General features: G+C 41.6%; 1 protein-coding gene across 3 annotated transcripts in view; it reads right to left on the bottom strand.

The window, feature by feature from the left end:
• LOC100878040 (latrophilin Cirl) overlaps nt 1–16,008 on the bottom strand; it is an 820,007-nt gene that overhangs the window by 411,007 nt on the left and 392,992 nt on the right. The window contains exon 1 of one of the 3 annotated variants that reach the window (XM_076535693.1): nt 7,512–9,528. The exons of the other annotated variants lie outside the window; for them this stretch is intronic. The gene's annotated coding sequence lies outside the window, so the exon portion shown is untranslated. Of the gene's footprint in view, nt 1–7,511; nt 9,529–16,008 lie in introns of those variants that run through there. 3 annotated transcript variants of the gene reach the window in all.

The raw sequence follows: 16,008 nt of genomic DNA, 5'->3' as shown, positions 1-16,008 counted from the left end.
CAAGTGGAATTAAAAGACCCGCAAAACAAGGGTAATGTTGTGAGAATACTGGCTGTAAGTTTGGTACACACATGCACGGCTCCTAATGAAGTATAAGCAGACGCGTACGTCTGGTGACTATTATAAGGCCGAGCGTTTGACATTAGCTTTATTAAATAAAATCGCATCAAGAGGATCGTATACGACGGGGTTAATTGAATGATTGGTCCCGGTGTAGCCGGGTCAGGTCGCATCGCGTTTTCCTACCGCGTGTATCGCCCCTATGTCTATTCGAACACTCCCATGTATGGCGAGCGTGTGTACACACAGTCACGGATACTCTTTCGACCGTGCGTCTATTCACGTTACGTAACTGCGCACACACACAGACACACACGTTCATTCATGCATCGTAAAACACTTTGGTGTGTTTCGTTTGACGCAGTTTGCGCATTAGTAATGCAAATTCCACGCCGTTCCACCTTGCGCAAGGGGCTCGACCACCATGGATTTTCAGAGATATCACTTGACCACGGAGCTTTTTGATGGGCGTCGAAAGGGATGGAAATTCCGGTAGCATCAAGGGCCGCGTTAATTTTCATCCGCCGGCATAAGTGGAGAGCGAATTACGCCCGCGTATTGCCCGCTGCACGCCGAATCGTTCCGGAAATTGGATCACGTTTTACGGCCACGAGCCAATTTCATCGACGACCGAACATCCTTCGAATATTTGTCCTCTGCTTCGCCATATTCTTTCTGCGCTTTATACAGTAGACTCTCGTTATATCGTCACCTTCCCACGCAACTTAATCCCCACAGAAGAATCATTAAACCCCTATTAAATTGGGGTTTGGTCTTATACCTAAACCAAGATTAGATATGTCCGAGATTAGATATTCATTTTTCTACAAATTTACAAATTTACGTAATTATTGTCTTGGAACTGTGGTCACATAACCCTCAATGCTTGATAGGTACTTTTTCTTCTTAAAACAAGAGTACTCATTCTTGCGATTTAACAATACAACAATGTCGTACTATAATAACCTCTTTAATTCAACATCTTGCATACGAACATGTCATACAGTCTGCCATGTTTCTTCAATAATTACGGAAAAGATCCAATGCCATATGTTCGACGACCGAATCATAAAAGTTCCCAAAGATTTCTTACCGTTACTGTTCGTACGCGGAAGAAGGTGATTTACATTCATTCGCCATCGCAACTTGCTCGTAACGACGACCTAACGTTTGATTGCCTCACGTTTAAACGTATACGATAGATAGCCGTTTAATTGAGCGTCGAGCGTTAAACAGCGCGATTTTCATTAGGTTAAGGAGGAAAAAATAGCGGGTGGTAAACAGGCGGATAAAATCCGTCGGCAGTTCTTAACGTCCGCGGGTAAAGTCAAATGAAATTCCTGAGAAAGAATTAATTACACTGGTATTACGGCGTCTAGCCAGGGGCCAACGTTGGCCGTGGGGAAAGTATTTCCACGGATCGATAGAATCCAGCTGAATTGCATTTGAATCGAGCAAAATGCTAATAACGTCGACATAGCATTGTTCGACGGACAACGTAGTTGAAACGATTCACCGATACGCACAGACGACAATGCCCTTTTTTAATATCGGTTCACAAGGCGCGATTGTTGCACCCCTGGAATTATTGTAACGAGCATTCCCAAAGTGTCTAGCTGCGTTTGTTTGAATAGAACGCAGGGATCTTCATTTAATAAGAATATCTGTGCTTTCTATTCGTATACTTTTTATTAAATATGCACATTTTTTACCTTTCAATTAGTTACAACGCGGTATCTGCACAAACACCTTTTTCTAATTTGCGTGAACTTGATGGTGTAACGCTTAAACCGAGGACCTCGATTTATCAAGACAAGTATTTCGACCGATTTGACTCAAGAGGTAATAAAATCCGTGAAACGTGCTCTATTCGCTGACCGCACAGCCGAGCCGATAAACGATAATAGCGAAACGCAGAAAGTGACCATTAAAATGCAATCACGCGCTCGTTGTTTCGCGAATGCGTTAAACCGTGTCGATAACCATCTTGCCCGCTAAACGATCAAATCTATCTTTTTTGTCTAGCCTGTAATGCGAGATTTAATTAAGATACACGATCGCGTGAGAATTATCATCCAGCGATGTGGCTCGTCGGAGCGGAATCTGTGAGCTGTTTTAGCGAAATTGTTTGTAAACTTGAACAATTTAAGCTTCACAACGGAGATACGAATGGCTGCGCTGTAAGTATAGCTGCAGATTGCTTCTGAATTAATAAAATGGTCTTTACTTGCGAATATTACTGTTTTTCAAGTATATTCGAGAGAATATAAACGCTAGAGCAAAATTTTTTTAAAGTACCAGATTAAATTTTTGTAGAAGTACGAGATGAAAATTTTTTGAGAATTTTTCAGAAGTAGCAGCTTAAAATTTGTCAGAAGTACCAGATTAAAATTCAAAGGACTGTGTTAATGTTAGGACTGATAAAAGATAGAGGAATTTTTAAATGGAGAATCAATTCATGCATCATTATGCTCATCCTTTCATCTCGAGAGCATTTATTTCTTTAAAAGAACCTTGGCATGCATATCCTTCTGTCACGATCCTCAATCACGATCGTTTCGTCAATTTTATACAATAATCCCACGAGACAAAGAAGAACAATCCTCGCGTCCTATCTCTGATTATACCCCCGTTGATAATCGCAAAACGCTTGCATTCGAGCATGAACCATTATCTATTTATATTATTTCCAGTGACGATCGATCGCCTCTACCTGAACAATTACACCTTCTCCTTCGATATCCTTTTTGTTCGAAAGGTCACCAAGTACCGATGAAATAGGCCATTCTAACTATGCAACGACGTTTATTTCGTGCACGATCACCTCTGCGGGGTGCAGATCGCTTCGGAGATAGCGGCATCAAAGGTATCGCCGCATAATAAAGTTAAAATCATACTTTTATGCATTCGATGAATATTTCAACTTTTACTCTCAAATAATTTTCAATGTCTTTGATTTTGACATTTTCAAGCCCCCATAACAAAAATTCTCTAATTCTTCACATTTATGAACTTTTATGAATTTTTTCAAATTTGTAAACTACCAAATACTAAAATTTTTAAACATGAACACAAGGAGTTGTTAAACTTAGAAATTTCTGAATTGGTAATTTTGTAAATATCTCAATGGCAATTGAGGTGAGGGTAAGCTATCGTATTGAGAAACTTTTTGCTTAGTCACAGGTCTAACCCTTCCCGCCTATCCCTGTTAGCGTTTCCCTTTTGGTCTGTTTCGCGCGCGCCGTTCCATATCTCTTTCTTCGTCTCGAATAGTTTTGATTCATGAGAAGTGTGTAACCCGAGCATGCGTGTTACACGTGTGTGCGTGCACACCTTAAGGTGTGTATCTCCGCTGTTCTCTGTACACCTCGTTCTCTTCTTCGTCTAGCGCGTTCTTCCGACGGACAAGGCGAAATCCGACACTGCATACCAGTAACTCGACTTCCAACCCGGCGCCCACCTTTTCCCTTACTCCCTCGTCGCCTCTCTCTACACCTTTCCTCTCACCTTCGGATCTCTCCTCCTACGACGACGACGGCGACGAGTCTGGTTTCCACGTGTGCTCGCGCGAGCGGTCTACGTTTGAACACGTGTCAACATGTCGGTTGACATAGATTTTTCGCCGAGATAGAACCACGAAAATAAGACGAGACTCGGCCAGGCACCGAAACGCAGCCGAGAGAAGCTTGATCGACTCTCTCTTCCATGGGAGCCGGAGTGTAAGAAAAGAGAATGAGGCGAGGACGAGGGAGGAGAATCCCGAAACCAGTTTGTAACATACGTTTCGAGGAGGAGCACCGTTCTTAAAAGTACGGCCATTCGGGGCGCCCGTGGATCCGCGTTTAACACCGGGAGGCATAGTGTTGGCATTGTTGGCCACGGACGGCTTTTAGCGATCGTTGTATCGCGTTTGTTCCTTAATTGATGACTCTCTTTTCACCGGTGTTATTAGCCAGGTAACCAGCTATTAGTCGTGCAAACCGTTTACGCGAAAGGTAAACATCGAATCCGATCGCGAATCTTTATATCAGCTTCCAGCCGATGAAGTATTACAAGTGACTTTGTATTTATCAGGTTTCGAGCCTGGAATTTGTATCGTTTCTGGTTTATGTCTATTTTTGCTACGAAGCTTACATCGAATAATTATTTAAAATATACTTCATCTTCATTTTACAATTCATCAAGTGGCATAACTATGTAATTATCGAGTGCTGATCGTATCTTTATTTCAATGTACTTAAATTTTCTTCAAATTATCGATGTAATTGATCAAAATGTCTGAAGAATCAATCACATTACGCCGCAAAGACTAACTATGAACGAAATAGTTTATGGTATCTTGTAATAAAAGCTGAACACTCCATCAGCTCTGCGATCGATCAGATAAAATAATACACGACTGTATATTCACAGATTTCCAATGGAGTAAAAAGTTCCTATTATTTTCCATTTACCGAATACATAAACCTTCCCGGTAAAAATGTTCAGTTAATATTTGATATGGACGAAATAATTGTTCAAAGAATATCGCGATAAAAGTCGCTATTTCCATCAGCTTCGTTCAGCGATCGAATGGACGAGGTAATACAAGTAGCTCTATATTCGTTGGATTTCAATCGACAAAGGAATTCGTATTGTTTTCCATTTACATTCAGATATATCAAACTTCCCGCCAAAAAGGATCAAGCTTATATTAATTGCAAATGAAACAATCGTTCAAAGTATCGCGATAAAAATCACGAATCTCTCCATCAGTTTCGTTTCGCAACTAAACCGTGCTCGTTGCGTTTCAATCAACTGCGGAATTCGTATTGTTTCCCATTTATATCCAGATGTATCAAATTACCCTCCAAATAGGTCGAAAGAGCAGATTTATACGAGGTATAGAGGAAACAATTGTTCGTAGTAGATGGTGATAAAAAAGAAACAACAGGGAAGGCAATCTGCGTCGGAACGTCGTGAAATTGATTTTTACGGGGCCAGTTAACCGACGGAGGTCGATAATTGACATTTCACGATATTTTCCGAGCTCCGTACACGACCGATGGAAATGGTACATACCGTTGCTCGATAATTTTCTTCGCTCGTTGCTGGTAACATGAATCATTCGTTTCGCGGCAAAAGACCAAGGTGTACACGTACGCGTTACACGTGCACGGTTCGGGTGAAAGTTGTGATATATCCGTTATAATTTCGTATGGTTGGGCGTATTGCTTCCGTATGTAGGAACCATTTGTTCCGGAAAATGGCGCAATTTTGTCTCCCTCGCGTTGCGGGGAACAAGCGCAATACCTTCCTGGGTATAATTTAAACAAGGTCTCTTTATGTAACACGCTCTATTTATTTGGGCATATCTACGCTTGTCCGCCGTATACAATGCCCATGCAACATGTCACACAATTTCTGTTAAACGTCCTCGTCTCTAATGGACGTGCCGACTATCTTCGTATTATATTTTGCGGCTTCGGCCAGAAACAATGCTTGATTTAACTGGGCAAACGTCCGCGTTCGTTGCACAGGATTCTCCTCTTTTTCCTGCATGATCCTCTCAACCTTTCTTCAAGCACGCTCAACCTTCTCTTAATAACAAAATGCGTTATACAACTGCTCATCTTTCAAACTATCCAAGATTGAAAGTCATGTCACACGACGAAGTTCATATGTTTCACATTTTTGCATCGCGTTAATGCATTTTGGTGCTACAAAGTCCAAGAGTGAAATCCTCTAGGTGAATTCTGTCCAAAGGTAGGTCAAGTTACATAACTGGATCTGAAGTTTGTAACGTTGAAGGAAAAATGTCTTTGTAATATCGTCTGGAGAGCAGAGAACCCGAAGTATCAAGGTACAGCTCGAAATACTGACTTCAAAGGGTTTGGAGAATTTTCTTGCCATGAAATATACATGCAGCTTCAAATGCACGGGCACATGGAAGAAGAGTAACGCAGCTCAATACGGAACTTCGAACTTCATATCAAAGGATTAACATGTCAACGAATATAATTTATCAATGATCTTTTACGGTTTTTCTTCTTATTCCATACTACTGTTCATATTTAATACGAATTGAACACCTTATGAATCATTGATGACCACTAGTATCACTTGTAAGAGAAATAGATATGTTTATTAAAAAAAATTCTAAATAGCCTCGATATTACTTTAATTTCATAAGGTAACTGAAAATTAGGAAGTGAAATAGTCATACTCTACATTTAGAATAATTGCAATTAGCGAGTGATATAGTGCGAGTTAAAAATACTTGAAATATCGCCAAAAGCGTCAAAATTTTAAGAATAAACCCGTATTTCTGGCAGCACATCGTGCAAGGTTACTTCAGTCGCTATTTCATAAATCGTATGCGACTAAATTGCATGGAAACGTCGACACACGAAATCGGCACGTTCGCCCAGTACAAGTATACTTTTCTTCTTCGTCCTGGCCGAACTGACGTACGAATTTTCTCTCGCTCTCCTGTCCGGCACTCTTTCTCCCTTTTCCTCTTTTCCCAGTCCCAAGAGGACCCTCGTCTCGGAAAATTCGATTTCAAGGATTTGCTGGCGACAGACACGAACACGCGTCTTTCACGGTACGGTGTAAGAGACGGTGCTCTTATACAGGTACAAAAGCTATTGCGACTGTTCGGCAACGACGATACGCCTATACGCTGTCAGATAGACACGTTTTTAATTTATTAGTCGACAAAATTCGATCGACATCCATTTTTGCGAGAAAATTCAGTTAATTCCATTTTATTCATTTCATGTGCATTTATTTATATTTAAATGTCATCCAAGAATATTGACTTTTTACTAATAGACAGATATTTGCATCTGCTGGTTCAATTAATAAACAATTAAAAATCACGCATGACGTGTAAGAGAATTTTGGTGTGTGAATTAATAAAGCAATATCCTGGAATGAATGTCAGATGAACATTTTATCTCCGAAACATTCCAATTATATTTCGAATGAAAATATTTTCAGAAACGAACTAAAAAATCTGCTACCTGGAAAATCATTAGCAGAAATTCATAAAATTTAACGATGCCAGTTTTAATCAAATGAATTTCTTAATAACGTAGCAACATTTCGTATGTACCTAACCTATAGTCTATTTACAAGTGATTCGGTTAAAAATGGAGGAATAATGGAAAACGATCGTGTCCCTTGAGTATAATATTTTAAAAAAGGTGTGCAGTAATTAGTTTCCCGAAAGCAATTTCACAAATGCAAGGATGATCAAATAATAGATAATTAAATTCGTAAACAAGGTCAGCCATGATACGTCTAAAACAATGCTCACATTTGTAATGCAGGCATATCAAAAAGTATATACCTCTTATAAAAAGTATATGCTATACTTGGGAAACATCGACTTGTCATAGTTCAGTCGGTGATAAAGTACAATCGAGGGGTTCGGAAGATAATTGAAAATTAAAAGTTGCACTCACCTTGGAGACTCGAAAGTGGGCGAGAGCTGGAAAAAGGATCGAAAAAAGGCAGGAAGGAATCAAGATTCCTGGTGGCACGGGGTTTCTCCGCTCCTTAAGTTCTTCCCTCGAAGGGGTGCGTGAGTGCGCGAGTGCGTGCGTGCGTGCTTAAGGTCCTTCTCGCGTGCGGCGTGAGAACTCTTTTTTCGGTGTTCACGAAACGAGTTAAAAAGTAGACGATGAAGTTGGCCAAGTCCTCTCCAAGTTGCCACGGTCCGTTTTCTGCTCCTTTCTTACTCCCCTTTCCTCGTTCCTTTTTCTCCTTTAATTGGCCTCCTTAATATGCGAAACGGCACACGAATTTCAATGCGTTCGCGTGATTATTAATTAAGAGGTTCCACCCGAATCGAGTCGAATGATGTATACACTCGAAGGTGATCAGGACATCGTACCTGAATGATTGGTCATGCAGAACGAACGTCTCCTCTCCTCGCTTGGTCCTGATTAATTATCTATTCGAGTAATCGGCGTCGTTCATTTACCTTCTTCGCCGGGATACACGTCCGATAACTTTTAAATGCGAACACCAGTGACTCTGATTAATTAAGTCAACGGAAAAAGTTTCTCTTTTATCGATTCGTCGGGACGATTAACGGCGCACGAATTTGGCGGGAAAATGAACGGGGCGGTGTACACGGTTTCGAAACGATACTCCAGAGCCGATAACGATAAGCAGGTACAGTGTACCGATCGTATAGGAAAAACACGTCGACGCGATTGCACGTTGACTCAACAGAAAATGTTTATCTGCGCAAAATGTTAATATCGACAGGGACGTTGATATCGACAAGTTTGCCAATATCCATGAAACTTGTCTTCCTTCCGTTTTAATTCACCTGGTGGTAATCGGCAGCTGGTCCACCATGAAGTTATCCGTTAGCAGCGGATAACGTTGACGTTACACGATCGATAACGAGCGTTAGATCGAGTCCGGTTAGTCGCGCGTAAAAAAGTCGAAATGATCAAACATCGGTCGGCGCGCCTCGATGATCGATCGTTGTCACGCGGTTCGGTTCGATAAACGATCTCGAATTTTGTCCCGTAGCTTTTCCGGCTCTTTAACTATTGACCGTCGTTGTGACGGGGTGACAGGTGAATTCCAATCAAGACTCTAATCTTTCGAGGCCGTAATCAAACGACGAACACCAGATACTGAATCGACGCCAGTGATTGACTCTGCCCGGAGGAACAAGGATGTCTGTCCGCACATACGTCGGATTAATTACTCCGGCGGTTAGTCGGCACACTACGCTCACTCGTGGCCAAGTTACCGGTATATATACGGGTACACCGGCCTCCGATTGCAGTTACTCGTGGCTGATGCACCGCAGGACGCATCTCGAAACCCACACGCAGACGGTAACCCCGAAGCTCGCACTAGAAACACCCTCGGTAGCACTCCAGAGTACTCGATCGCACTCACGTCGACGGATCATGATGTTGCCAACGAGCACTGATTCCATGTAAACACTCACACATACACATAGACAGGCACACAGTTACACACACGTTTTATGTACAGATACGTATCTCCGTGCTAGCACTGTGGTCGTGTCACAAATCCGGGCGCAGTGTTGTCAGAATTAGTTACTGCTAATCAATCGATTCCAGAAGACGATAACACTCGGGAAAGTATTCTCTACGAGATAACCAACACGAGATTCACGTGCACCCTCGCGTCCTAATCATGCGCATCGACCAAATCGAGCCTTTCTGCAATGTCAACGCGACCGATCGTTCCACATGTTTCTGACGTACCGTACAACAATTCGAACACGTTCGATACGAGATCGATGTATTATCCAAGACTCGACTCGCGCCACGTTTATGTTAAGTCGGTTAAGACGGCTCCATCGCGTGGCTCGCGTCACGTTGACAGTTTCGCGGATGTACACGCGGTCGAAAATCGTTCGCGAATCGACCGTGTAAGACCACCGTGATCCGGCCTCGGAACACACGCTCGTTGAACTGTCGTTCGGAGCAGCTCGGCCCGCGGTTTAGTATCAACGTTCGTTCTTGGCTGGCGTCGCGCCCCTCCCGGGACGCCGGTCGACGCCAATCGAGTGCGCGTATACCTACGTGCACGTACCTGCGAACCTGTGAGGAGAACCCACCTCTGCCTTCCTGTCTGAATCTCGACTGCGCGCACCTTTACGCGATCCCATGTGAGTACCTTTTGTATTTGTATTCTACTCCAGTATTTCATTTTTTTTTCCCCTCCTTTTTTTACAACGTTGGTTATTTTCGATATTGAATTTTTGGCCGAGGATTAGTCTATTTAGGCGATAAATTGTGATGATTGCTCCCATTTCGGTGACCTTGAAACATTTTGTCAAGGATGACGAACTTTCCCCTTTACATGCAACCCCCTTTCGGCTTTAATTTTAAAGATATTTGTAAAAGTAGTTTGTAGGAATTTTTTGTACATCACCGATTTCGATGACGTTTTGATATTATTGGTATTCACTGATAACGTTATCGACAGCACCTCTGATTGTTGAGGATTTTCATTGCAAAGTCTTTAATAATTTTCACGATGAGCGTAGCAATTGCGATACTTTTTAGCGCGTAACGATGCATGCATTTTAAAATGGAGTACACAATGTTGCACATAATTAATAGAACTATTCTCATTACCTGTGTAAACAATTAATTATTTCTTTTCAATCGTTCATATATTTTATACATAGTATCTTTATGTAAGAACTACAATTTTTTCAGAAAGCAATAAGAACGTCAAAAGTAATAAGAACGTTCTTGAGATTCTTGAAGAATTCCCTAGTTCTTAATCAAATCAATTCCTTTAAATTCACCCTTTGACGATAAAAGTTTCTACAATTTTCAACCGTATTATCCGGTCGTTAACTAACCATATAATTCAAAGCGATAAAATATAAATTGTGGATGGATCAAAGCTGTCTAGGAGTATATACATTAAAGTCTTCCTTCTCGGGTGGTTCAATTTAACTGAAGAACAGCAGATATACTGTTAGGAAACCAGTCTCGTTTTCCTCTTCGCGGTATTACCATACTTGAGTAGCACAAACGGACAGCAAACGCGGAATTCACAGCGTCGCCTCGACCTTGTGCTCGCTCTAATTGGCAGACGGTGATCTAAGGTCTCGAATTTAAGCGTTCGTTTAATGACAAAACTCCTATTATTCTTCACGGTCTCGCTTCGTCCGCAGCACCTTGTTACACCGCGACTGTCTTCGAACTGATCGATAGAAGCCGATTCATATTTAACAATAGCCTTTTGTTCTTCTTATTAACTCTCGACCGGTAAGAAACCATTTGGCGCAAGATTGAAATATTATTACCGTTCCGATTAAAGATCTTTGTTCAAAGAATACGGACAGTAATTGATTCGTTCGATCCTTTTCATTCTTCGTTAAAATATTAATGTAATATTTACTTACAATCAATAAAACGTTTTTTTTCGTTAATGTCGATGATCGAACAATATTCGTTCAAGTTTAGCCCGAAATATGATCCCTTACTAAAAGTGTTACTATTCGTTAAAATTTAGCAAATATCAATTTTCAACCGAAACAAACATTGAAACGAATAATTTTTTATTTCGTTCCCGATAGAATTTCGGAGAAAAATTGAAACATTCGAGACTTCGTTAACTTTACTGCAGCGTCGAATTTAATGTAAACGGTCTATTCTGTTACGCGAAATACCAGTCCATCGTGCAAACTTTGCACTTTTGAAGGAACGAAAATTCCTTGTTTAATCACTTCGCGCGGTGTCATTGCATATCTATTTCAGCTCGCGATCGCTTTCGTTTCCACTTGCACATACTTGAACGAACACGCGGAAAGTATCGACAGAAAGTTCGCAGCACTCGATTTCGCGACTCGGTATTGGAGCGCGCGAATGTAGAGAAAAGCTAGTGTGCCGCATGCAGAGGCACGCGTGTGCGCCTGTTGAGAAGAGATTTCATAGTCCATGTAGTTTGGCATCAATGCGAGATCTGGGGTTGGTTTCAGACGCGCGATAAAGCCATTTCAAATTGAATAACAGATTTCTGAGCACACAACAAAATGCACTTGCCGCGAACGCTTCTGAAACCCGGAAAAGAGGGTGGAACAATAGAGCCCGCTTTCCCCGTCTACTTACACTTTCCATTTGGCCCGACTGCGAGACTCGCTTGCTGTGTTTTCAACAAATACATTTGTACGTTGCAAGAACGATCGACGCGTCAATTTTCGTCTCGTTCGGCCGCGCTGCGATATTTATGTTATGGTCGAAGAACGGTAAAAATATTTGAAACGCCGTCGAAAAACAACGCGGTTTTTGTGAATTATTTTTCGAACGGTCTTCGTTAAAAAGTTATTGATCGCAGATTGAAATGCACATATATTGCATAATATTTTTTTATCGCTGCATATACATATTTAATAATATTGTACAGATTGCCGCTGAATAATGCACGCAGGGTCACATGGTTCCGCTCTGCTCGGTTCATCAGGGGCAAATATATTTTTAGTATAATACTAGAATAAATTTATCGGTGATTTTGGAAGTCGTGAACAGTAAAATAATAAAAGTTTGTTCGAGAATATGTGTATGTCAAATTTTTTTGGAGAAAATCACTGCTTCTGATTGGATCAAGTACCTAATATTGGACCGATAACGTCCTGTGCATAGCAGGTTGAAGCTTCGCCTCGATCGTTCAATCTGCTTCGCGTAAACTTTGCTTCGCAGCTTCTGACTGCCGCGTGTTGTTGGCTTCGGGTTTCGAAACTCGCGCCATAAAACTCTGGTGGTGCTAATCCCCCCCTCGCTGCGCACTCCTCGACAACCGATCCACGAACGTGTGAACAGTGAAAAGTTTTGGTATATCAGTTTTGCCGAAACTTTCGATCGGTGGCGCTTTCGAAACACGTGCCAACATCTTTATACGATCTACAGGATTTTTACGATGTCGCGTGACTCGATTTATAATTAGCAAACAATTAAATTCCGAAACTTCCATTAGTAGATTGTAAATGTTAATGGGTTAACGTGTGCTATAACCGTAATAAAAGGAATTAATGAATTGTTTCGGAAGTGGAGAGCAGTTTGTAGCCGACGTGTAAATTAATGTACGATTTTCCGCGGTACGCACATTGTATTATGCGTACCATACCTGTACGGAAAAAACGGAACATGGTAATTGTGTTTTCTCATGCAATGCTCACATTGTAATTTGAAATAATACTTCTATCATCGAACAATGAGAGCATTATACGACACGAGTCACTCGGGTCTGGCCATTTATAATTTCCGAAGCCGCTTCGTTAAAAATAAAATAAATGGTAATTTCCCGGCGTCGATTCTATTCATACGGATCACATCGGCGAACGCGACGAAAAGTTTCCTCAACAGTTCAAACCATGTAAATAGTATGAAACAAAATTAAATACCAGCGATTTTTGAACGTGCGCAAGATAATATAAATATTCTCAAATTGAAATATTCCATGCATCGCGGTAAAGCAATACCGGCGTGATTACGAGAATTGAAAGGCATTTATGAGTTACATTGAAAACGTTATTGTATTAAATATCGAGCAGCAAATATTCTGTTTTTCGAGTTTGCTGGACATCCAACTGCGGCGAGAGGTTAAAATTGCTGGATAAATATCGTCGATATTGATACATTTTGGAATCGACAAAAATTTTAAGATGAAAATTTTCAAATTTTCGACTCTAGAAATATATTTGCAAATCACATTTAGGAATTACATGTATGGAAAAGATCTCTACCCCTTCAGCCTCGTTATGGGCCATATAGCGGACCCTATTGTAATTGAACATCAGCAATGTTCAAATTTATCTTCCTTCAAAAAACGCAGATATAATTGCAAATTTAAGTAGACTAGAAAATTGAATTAACCTAAAATGAAAAGTGTGAGCCATACAAAATGAACAAGTAAAATATTGTTACTCCAGTTCTTCGGCTGATCCTCTCGCACAGAATTAGCAGGAGTTACACCCTGTATAGCTTTCCGCAGGTACTAGGAGCTTGTTGTATGAAATTAGCATGGCCGTGATAGGATTGCATTTATTCATGTACGATTTAAACTAGCTGACGAGGGTAGCGCGCCTTTGTCGAGCGTCCTCGAGCGTTCCTCTCTCGTTCTCTCTTGCTCTGGCTGTCTGTTCGGTGCTCTCATCCGCTGGTCTTTCTCTTCGGTTGGTCCTCCGAGCACTTACGTGTGTTTTGTTCGCGACACGAGCTTCTCTGTGCCCGTGCAAAACCACGCGGCCAGTGCCGGCACGAACCGCATGCCCTTCCGCGCGTGCCACTCGTGCATTCTTTGCGCCGATCGAACGTTATGCAGATCCGCTCCGGGGCTGAATTTGTGCCCGATGGTGAGCAGCAAGGTCGTGCCTCGACCGACAGAGTGATCGAGACTTTGCCCCACGAATGCATGCCGTCCATCGGGATTCTTGGAATGTTTGGTCCGCGTCGCGACGCTGCCAAAGGATCCACATGATCTTTTCTGTCCCGGAGAATTCGCACGGCAAGCTCTCGTTCGAAATTTCCAGCGTACGGTGAGTTTTCGGTTTGTAGACATTTCGTGGTTGATTTGACGTTATCCAAAATTCGAGGCTTTTCATTACGCCGATAATCGAGCGGAAAACCGGGACAACGTCGAAAAGGAATCTGAATGGATCGCATTGATCGTTCACCGTTCGTTATCGCATAAAGTGCACATTCTTGTCGCGAAATGAATTTCCCGCGTTCCCTAATCGAGTGGAAATGATTTAATGGGGTATTTAATCGCCGAATAACGGCTCGCGATAAAACGATTCTTCGTAGCGGCATGTTGAAGCACGTTTAGCCGATCAATGCGAAGCGGAAAAATGCTCCAAGAGATTGATAAAGCTGACGGCGACGCGTTGCTCGCAGAATGCTTATTCATTAACGAATTCATTTCGCGCCGCGGTATCGCAAGTATCCGTGAGGTATGCTCGAAATAAATGTTGCAAAGGTATCAGCGTCGCGAAATTAACAAGGAAACGTACTTCGCTTGCCACCCTAAATGCTGGGTACACGTGTCATGTGTATGTGTTCTCACCAAATCGGCCCGGTGTATTCACAAACAACGACAAACACGTGTCGCGCCGCGCGGAATTATACATTACCTCAACGGCGCGTTAATTGGTTCAAAAAATATGTGCCTGAGAAAGGTACACAATGCATACTAGCATACGTTGTTATCACAGGGAAATTGTAAACATTCATACTCATGAGATGCACCTTCAATATACATAACTTGAACATCTTTAAAATTATACACGCAATGTTACACGTATTGACACTATTAGCACATTAAAATCAAAGTACAGCTCGGAACATGAAAATTAAGATGCAGTAAAACGAAGAAGCGGTGAACAGACAGTGAAACAAAAGGGGATGAAAATACACGACTGCCAGTTTGAAAAACGGTCCTCCTCCCATTGCCATCTTCTCGTCGGGTTCGAATGAAAAATTCCCCAAACCCGAGTCCTGAAAATTTCCCTCGGACGCCGGAAAGGTCCTTAATGATAAAGTGTCTTACGGTCGGATCTCTCGCTCTAACTTGGCGACTAACTAAATTAAGAGCGGCATTCAGCGTGCTAGAACGCTCTTAAAACGGGAAAACAACCGGGTCTTAACTACCGTACGCAAACAGCGACAACAGTTGCGACGGGGTGCCGATTAAATCTCGGACGACGATAATTCTTCGGCGATGACTCAGTTGCACGCGTTATTCTGCGACTCGATTCGACATCGCCATGGGGCACTCTATTGTCCTGCTGTGCAATGCGGGACCGACTTTACGTCGTTATTGTCAGGATCCTTGCGATGATGAGCGATCTGACGGACTATAGAATTGTAGCGATGAAACTGGGATACAAATCTGCCGGGAAACCGAACTGCTGACAATTTCATATCCGACAACACCGCTGTTGTTTTCGAATTGGCGCACACATTTCGAGGTTATTTTAGTGCAGGCTCATAAGTTTATCGAACGATCGAGATACTTCGATTGCATTCGTATCTTTATATAACACTTGTGCTACATTTTCTGATATCTTTATGACAGATATTGGATTGCTGAATATCAATCGATTTCGAAATATATGGGATTTGGCAGACTGCTAATTCAGGGACTAAGATTAATTCTTTTCAAACGGTGCAATGTGCAAGTTCTGCATAATCGATTTTAGGCATAGTTAGTTAAAAGATAATAATTAATATCAAAACCTGTATATCTCCAGATGGAATCTTGGTAACAGAGAATCAGTCAATGTATAAAATTTATAGCTTCAAATTAACCTTACACCTTCTACATTTAAAAATTAATCATTCGACATGCATCGAGTTAAATATTCCTCCACTTCTCCCTACGCGCGTAATTTGCAATTAAACTTTTTCTTGTAACCTATTTTTCAATCCTCATGTAGTATCCCCAATT

The sequence above is a fragment of the Megachile rotundata genome, chromosome 9 (genome assembly GCF_050947335.1).
Source record: "Megachile rotundata isolate GNS110a chromosome 9, iyMegRotu1, whole genome shotgun sequence".
Classification (NCBI taxonomy): Eukaryota; Metazoa; Arthropoda; class Insecta; order Hymenoptera; family Megachilidae; genus Megachile; species Megachile rotundata.
This window is presented reverse-complemented; position numbering and strand designations above follow the sequence as displayed.